General features: G+C 44.9%; 1 long non-coding RNA gene across 1 annotated transcript in view; it reads left to right on the top strand.

Annotated features, from left to right (window-relative positions):
- The first annotated feature begins 3714 nt into the window (after window positions 1–3714).
- Window positions 3715–8596, top strand: part of LOC149460220 (uncharacterized) — a 28384-nt gene continuing 23502 nt past the window's right edge. The window contains exons 1-2 of the long non-coding RNA XR_016313101.1: window positions 3715–3830; window positions 4571–4735. This is a non-coding gene — a long non-coding RNA (uncharacterized LOC149460220). The remainder of the gene's footprint in view (window positions 3831–4570; window positions 4736–8596) is intronic.

The following is an 8596-nucleotide window of genomic DNA, read 5'->3' as shown; positions in this document are numbered from 1 at the left end:
CTTTTCAGCAAGGTACATTTTTTTCAGCTGCCCAGGCTGCTTTCACACTGATCCGTTTTTCTTCTGTTTTCGGGTTAAAAAAGCTGAAGAAAAATGCATGATCATTATATCCTATGGAACTCTTCACACTGGTCAGTCATGAGTCCATTGTGTTTTTCAAAGTCCTACTTGCTGCATTTTTGCACACCAAAACTACACCTCCCCTTTAAATGAATGGAAAACGAATCAAAAACACACCCACGGTTCTTTTTTTGGTGCGTTTTTTTGAGTCACATGTTTTTTTTTTCACAGGTGCAAAATGCACCAAAAACATGGCACAAATACATATATGTTTTTGCAAGGGAGCAGTGTGAAAGTAGCCTTAGGCTGGCTATAGGTGAGTCCATTTTTTTGTTTAATCAGTGGGTAAAAGGAAAAAAATTGACCCAATTCCCCAATCTTCACATTCAATGCGGATGGGAGAATCCTCCCCACTAAGTCTATATCCTGCAGTGCTGATCAAGTGGAAATCTTCCAACAGGGCAGTTGAACAAAAGGCGAATGGCAGAACCACAGTGGCCATACATGATCCCTGCTGAACTGGCTTAATTTTGATTCATGTATGACCAGCTTTAGTGGTGTAGATATATTGCCCTCAAAGCTTCTTGTCATCCCGGCCAGCACTGAAATGAAACCTGCATGCATAACGCAGTCTTCTTCATGCTATAAAAATCCCAGGGGGTCTCTTTAAATAAAAACTGACAACTGTAGTTCTGGAAAAAAACAGAGTTTAAAGGGGTTGTAAACCCTTACTTGTACCCAGTGAAGTGACTGAGCTTATGTAATACACAGAGATGAAACAAATCCTCTGACATAAGTTGTACCTGTTTTATTTGCAGCCATTTGTCCTGAAAATAATGAAAATAATTTTTCACAGACTCATAAAGCAGGGGGTGGGGAACTGCAGTTAAACACTATACAAGAACTCTGAGAGCTGATTGGAGGGTAGGGACACCCCCTCTTCACACAGCACCCAGGAACAGAGCTGAGGCTGTCAATCACAAGCTGTGTGCTGGAGTCCCCCCTCACCTTTTATACTCTTGGTGTTAGGAAAACTTGTCAGAAGTGACTCGTGTTGATAACAGAGGAATGAGACAGCAGAGAGAAATGACACTTAGTGCTTTGGAGAGAGGCAAGTAAACACTATACAAATATGTGCTTTGTCCAGATTTCATGCTTGAGGTTTACAGCCACTTTAGGTATTTTGTATTAGTGTTATAGAGTAATTGTGTGCGGGACAACTAACAATTTTGTCTAATATAAAATATTGCTGTGGCCATTATTATTTCTACTAATTTTTTTTTTCAGCACTTGCTGTGGCGGTGGAAGGGGAGTGAAGGCTTCAAATTTACACTGAGGTCCATAGATTTGATATGTTGGAAAAGACTGGAAAGGACAGAGCTGTTACTTGGAAAAACAATGTTAAAAGTTAAAATGATATTAAAAGTTTGTTTTTTTAAATAAAATAATAAACATATTATACTTGCCTGCTCTGTGTGGTTTTGCACAGAGCAGTCCTGATCCTCCTCTTCTGCAATTGCCCCCCCCCCCCTCCCCCACTTGTGCATGCATGTTCATGAGGAGCTTTGTCTGTGTCTATTGACACAGACAGGGGGGCTCTGCCCCACCCCCTGCTCCCTTGTCACAGATTTTGATTGACAGTGTCTATGCAAACAAATTTCCTTCTGCCTGTCCTTGATTCATTCATACACTATATTGCCAAAAGTATTGGGCCAGCCCTCCAAATCATTGGATTCAGGTGTTCCAATCACCTCCATGGCCACAGGTGTGTAAAATCAAACACCTAGGCATGCAGACTGCTTCTACAAACATTTGTGAAAGAATGGGTCGCTCTCAGGGGCTCAGTGAACTCAAGCGTGGTACCGTGATAGGTTGCCACCTGTGCAATAAGTCCATCCGTGAAATTTCCTTGTTATTAAATATTCCACGGTCAACGGTTAGTGGTATTATAACAAAGTGGAAGCAACTGGGAACAACAGCAACTCAGCCACAAAGTGGTAAGCCACGTAAAATGACAGAGCGGGGTCAGCGCATGCTGAAGCGCACAGTGCGCAGAAGTTGCCAACTGTCTGCAGAGTCAATAGCTAAAGATCTCCAAACATGGTGTGGCCTTCAGATTAGCACAACAACAGTGCATAGAGAGCTTCATGGAATGGGTTTCCATGGCCGAGCAGCTGCATCCAAGCCTTACATCACCAAGTGCAATACAAAGTGTCAGATGCAGTGGTGTAAAGCACGCCGCCACTGGACTCTAGAGCAGTGGAGACATGTTCTCTGGAGTGACGAATGACGCTTCTCTGGCAATCCGATGGATGTTTCTGAGTTTAGCGGTTGCCAGGACAACGGTACTTGCCTGCATTGTGCAAAGTGTAAAGTTTGGTGGAGGGGGGATTATGGTGTGGGGTTGTTTTTCAGGGGTTGGACTTGGTCCCTTAGTTCCAGAGAACGGAACTCTTAAGGCATCAGCATACCAAGACATTTTGGACAATTTCATGCCCCCAACTTTGTGGGAACAGTTTGGGGATGGCCCTGTCCTGTTCCAACATGACTGCGCACCAGTGCACAAAGCAAGGTCCATAAAGACATGGATGAGCGAGTTTGGGGTGGAGGAACTTGACTGGCCTGCAGAGTCCTGACCTCAACCCAATAGAACACCTTTGGGATGAATCAGAGCGGAGACTGCGAGCCAAGCCTTCTCATCCACCATCAGTGCCTGACCTCACAAATGCACTTCTGGAAGAATAGTCAAACATTCCCATAGACACACTCCTAAACCTTGTGGACAGCCTTCCCAGAAGAGTTGAAGCTGTTATATCTGCAAAGGGTGGGCCAACTCAATATTGAACCCTACGGACTAAGACTGGGATGCAAATAAAGTTCATGTACATGTAAAGGCAGGCGTCCAAATACTTTTGGCAATATAGTGTACTTCATGTTAAAGAGGAACTTCAGCCTTTGCAGGAAAAAATAAAAGGTCAACAGGTACAAAGACTGTAACTGACTTTTAATAAAAAGACACTTACCAACCCAGGGATCCAGCGCTGTCCTCACCCAGTCCAATTCTTCACTTGTGTTCAGGTCCCTGGCGCCGCCATCTTGAATGTGGAAAACAGGCTATGGCTTCCTGGTGTTTGACATCTGGCTCTCCACAGCGCATGCACGAGACGTGCTGGGCTTTCTGAATGGTCTCTCAGTCTCCTGGGACATGCTATGGAAGAAGTGGGCAAACTTCTGATCTGCTCACCTAGGCAAGCAAAGTGGGAGCAGGTACTTGTCAGAAATAATAAAAAAAGTTCCCAATAATGAGAGAGGAGGGTTCAAAGAGGAGGATGAGCAGAACCTCATATTTTCAGTGAATTTCCACTTTAAGATCCATGAGAGTAAAGAAGTCCCAGGGGGCCTCATTAAAATTCTGCTATGGGGCTCCAGGACCTCTGGTTACGCCTCTGCCGCCTATTCAGATGTTTCTTTATTGTCTGCCTCTAATGACTATCACCTGGATGACTTATATATACCAAGGGAATGAGTCAGAGTACTAATCTAGGCCATATTATGTCCTGGGGCTGTTGAGATTTGAGAAGGGCTGGGCTTTATCTGACTGTAGTGACACATTGGAAGAGTACAGGCTGCTCTTCTAAATAAGTTGTTTACCTTCCCAGAATGATTAAAATTCATGAAGAGGATCTAGATCTAATCTGCTGATTACCCTCCAATCCTTCCTCTACCTCCCGCACATGCCGAAACATATTTCCTGTTTACAGGGGATGTATGTACGTATGTAATGAATGTATGTGCATGCTTTTTCTTTGTTATGTTCAGAACAAAAATATATTTTGTTTATTAAGTTCTTTTTTAAAAGGTAATATGAAAGATTTCATGTAAACACAGTATGTCATATTGAATGAGTGGTGAATGTGAGACTAGTTCCAAAAAGGTTTCAGCAGCAAATTGGGGACCCCCTCCAATCCCCTCCACCACCTTCCAGCAAAAAGAGATGGGAACCATCTGCATTTTGTATTTGAGGATGTGACATGTACAGAGCTAGTGCCCAAGGAATCACAAACAAGACTGATGAGATTATTTTCAATCCAAAATTCCTCCTTTGTCTTCTCTTTAGCTCCCCCTAGTGATGGTGAAGAGCAGCTGCTGCAGGAAGAGATGATGTAAACAGACTGCTTCCATGCTGGAGGTCCCTATATCTGCAACTCCTCTTTACCACTAAAGAAGACCCCCGTTGAATTTGACATTTTAAATCAGGGCACAGCAATTAAGAATATAATGTATCATAAATGATTGACTTTTTAAATAAAATACTTGCTTTCACATTTTTATTAATAAATTGCATCTCGGTGCGTATCTCATGCAGCCTATTTGCAGCCACTTAAAGCGGAGTCCCACCCATTTTTACAAGTTGCTTTCATCCACATGCCCACCTGCAGTGTATTCCTAAATGGATAATATATATATTTTTTTTTATGTCTGAATATCTTATTTTTATCTGTGTATACAGCTCTTCTAGTCTGGCTACCCAAGCGATGTTGTTGTAAGGCGATTCCCTTGGAACACCTGGGATATCGGCGTCATCTTCCTAGGAGTCCAAGCAAATCGACTCAGCCCTCATGCGCACGGGATGTTTTGATAACGCTGGTAACGTTAGCTGTGTAAAGTTAAAAACGTGAGTTTTTCAGCTTTTTTTTATTAGCGTTTAGTGGCCTTTTGACGCGTTTAGCTGCGTTTTCCCGCGTTTGAGTTTAAAACCGTCATTCTTGTGAGCTACTATGGTATATGTGCATAAATATCTTATTTGGTGAGTGAAATATAATTTTTTAAATGTAAATGAGTATATAAATACATAAAAACATAAAAAACATATGTGGGTCGCCTACAACTTGTGTGTCACTATAATCAGAAATATATGCAAATCATGTCGCGCTCCACTAATATTAAATATGATAATTGCACTGAAATATAAACATAGGATTAGCATGTATAATCCAAAATGATTTTAGTAACAAAAATTAGTCTGGCTTTAAATTGTAATCCTGCGTGCTTATTTACAAAAACAATCCGTGACTTGTGTTATTCACTAGTGAAAAATAAATAATATACAAAAGTTTTTTAAAAAACATATAAAAAATGATATTTGAAAAAGTCCACAAAAACTTTAACTTGTGTGCTCCTTCACCATTGTGCGCTAACCTGATGTATATGACCAAACCGTTAAGTGAGGTCCTACAAGCTTGTGTCCCTTTAACCGCCTCCCGCCCGCCATATAGTGTAATGACGGGCGCAAGGCAGTTCTCTCATTTTGGGAGGATGTCATATGACATCGTCCCATTCTAACCGCACATGCGCGGCTCCGGGAGCATGCAGCACGGCGATCGGTGGTGCGCTGTGTCACTTGTACACAGAGGATCACTGATCAACGGAAAGAGCCGAAGATGTCAGCTCGGTCATGTGATCAGCTGTGCCCAATCACAGCTGATCGCATGTAAATAGGGAAATGACGGTTATTGGCATTTCTCTCCTCATGAGCTGTCACGCTGACAGAGGAGAGGAGAGCCGGTAATCTGCATCCCTCAGAGGGGACATGTACACTGATCATCAGGGCACTGATGATCAGTGTAGCCCCAGCAGTGCCACTTGTCAGTGTCCATGAGTGCCAGCTGTCAGTGCTCATCAGTGCCACTTGCCATCAATGCCACATATCAGTGCCCATCTGAGCTGCTTTCAGTGTCACCCATCAATGCCAGTCAGTGCCACCTATCAGTGCTGCAAATCAGTACCACCTCTCAGTGCCAGTCAGTGCCGCATATCAATGCCGCCCATCAGTGCCATATATGAGTGCTGCCTTTCAGTGCCCATCAGTGATGCCTGTTAATGCCCATCAGTGCCAACTACCAGTGCCTCCTCATCAGTGTCCATCAGTGCAGCCTATCAGTGCCCATCACTGCAGCCTCATTAGCGCACATCAGTGAAGGAGAAAAATCACTTATTTACAAAATATTATAACAAAAACTAAGAAAAAAACTTTTTTTTTCAAAATTTTCAGTGGTTTTTGGTTTGTTTAAGAAAAAATAAAAAACCCAGAGGTGATTAAATACCACCAAAATAAAGCTCTATCTGTCACAAAAAAATGATACAAATTTCACATGGGTACAGTGTTGCATGACCGCGCAATTGTCATTGAAAGTGTGACAGCACTGAAAGCTGGAAATTGGCCTTGGCAGGAAGGGGTATAAGTGCCCTGTAGGCGAGGGGTTAAATGGACTTAGAGATGAGTGGACATATATATCCCTGTCCCAGATGGATGGATAGATGAGTCGAGTGTTTGCCTTTTCCAGCAGGGGGTCTGACTGTTTCCCAGAGGCCTGCTTTCCTGGAGTTGGATGGATGGATAGAGTAATCCCTCTTTCCTCTAGGGCAGCGGTTCTCAACCTGTGGGTTGCGACCCCTTTGGGGGTCGAACGACCATTTCACAGGGGTCGCCTAAGACCATCGGAAAACACATATTTCCGATGGTCTTAGGCGATGTGTGGGCGGGATGACATGCTGCCCCTGTCACCTGGCCACACCTCCGGGATCACTCAACAGCTCCGCCTCCTCGCCGCTGATTGGCCACCGGAACTGTAGCTCAGGAGAGACACACAGGCGGCCAATCACCGGCGAGGAGGTGGAGCTTGGAGAGGAGGAGCCGAGCGGCAGCGCGCGTAGATCAAAGAAGATCGAGGGAGCTGCCGGAGCGAGTGAAGAGGAGAGCGGCCAGTGAAGGAAGACAGCTGACAGGTAAGTGCAAATTTTGCTGCTGCAGCCAGGTATGCTGGCTGTAGATGGGAGAGGGAGAGAGCGAGCCCAGGCTGGAGCAGGGGTCAGCAAGGTAAGTATCATTGGTGTCAGTGGGAGGAATAGTGCCCCATCTTTGGTGTCACTAATAGCAACGATGGGGCACTATTTCTCCCACACATACACCAACGATGGGGCACTATTCCTCCCCCCACTGACACCAACGATGGGGCACTATTCCTCCCCCCACTGACACCAACGATGGGGCACTATTCCTTCCCCCACTGACTCCAAGAATGGGGCACTATTCCTCCCCCCACTGACACCAAGAATGGGGCACTAAACCTCCCCCCACCGACACCAACGATGGGACACTAATTCCCCCCCCGACCTTAATGATGGGGCACTATTCCCCCCTCCACCACACTGACACCAATGATGGGGCACTATTCCTCCCACTGACACCAATGATGGGGCACTATTCCTCCCACTGACACCAATGATGGGGCACTATTCCTCCCACTGACACCAATGATGGGGCACTATTCCCCCCACTGACACCAACGATGGAGCACTATTCTTCCCACTGACACCAACGATGGGGCACTATTCCCCCCACTGATACCAATGATGGGGCACTATTCTTCCCACTGATACCAACAATGGGGCACTATTCCTCCCACTGATACCAACGATGGGGCACTATTCCTCCCACTGATACCAACGATGGGACACTATTCATCCCACTGACATCAGTGATGGGGCACTATTCCTCCCACTGATACCAACGATGGGACACTATTCATCCCACTGACATCAGTGATGGGGCACTACTCCTTCCACTGACACCAATGATGTGGCACTAGTCCTCCCACTGCAAAATTACAGTTATGAAGTAGCAACGAAAATAATTTTATGGTTGGGGGTCACCACAACATGAGGAACTGTATTAAGGGGTCGCGGCATTAGAAAGGTTGAGAACCACTGCTCTAGGGGGTCTCTTCCCCCTTTCTGACTTATCTCTGTCAGCTCTCCCTCGTTGTCAGCTATTGTCAGCACATGTCTGCAGCTCATTTGATTGGCTGCTAGTTCTGCCCCAATTCCTCTCAGTCTGATTGCTCCTTGCTGCAGTGCTGTTCCTGATCCCTTCACATGTGTTTGTATGTAAGGACAAGGTAAGTGAAGAAGAGATCCCGAAGCAACGCTGCAGGGTATTGCCGAGTGTAGCTCGGGGTTACCGCATGTCGTGCTGAAACTTTCCCCCGAGCTACACTCAGGAATACCGCCAGGGAGGTTAAAAAAAAATAAAAAATTGCTGTAGAGACTGGCGCTCCGCTTTAATGTCTGCATGCACTCAGACAAAGAATGTATGACATTTTCAAGGTTGGTTTCCTAATGACAACAATAATTGACCGTATCTCTGTAATGCGTGTTGAAATAGACTTTTGTAGTCTCCATTGGAAGCCCTTGTGTCAGGGTGATAAAGCAAAAGCACAATTAGGTGCCAGACACAAAGGGGCGAGATTTACTAAAACTGGAACACTCACAATCTGGTGCAGCTGTGCATGGTAGCCAATCAGCTTCTAACTTCAGATTGTTAATTCAGCTTTGGCAATAAAACCTGGAAGCTGATTGGTTTCTATGCAGAGATGCACCAGACTTTGCACTCTCCGGTTTTAGTAAATAACCCCCAAAAGTGTTGTCAATTCTATAGCAGTAAGTGAAAGCTACATCCAAAACACAGACTTTAAAT

This window comes from Staurois parvus, unplaced genomic scaffold (assembly GCF_062004578.1).
Source record: "Staurois parvus isolate SC_StPar_1 unplaced genomic scaffold, SC_StPar_1.0 ptg000232l, whole genome shotgun sequence".
Taxonomy (NCBI): Eukaryota; Metazoa; Chordata; class Amphibia; order Anura; family Ranidae; genus Staurois; species Staurois parvus.
This window is presented reverse-complemented; position numbering and strand designations above follow the sequence as displayed.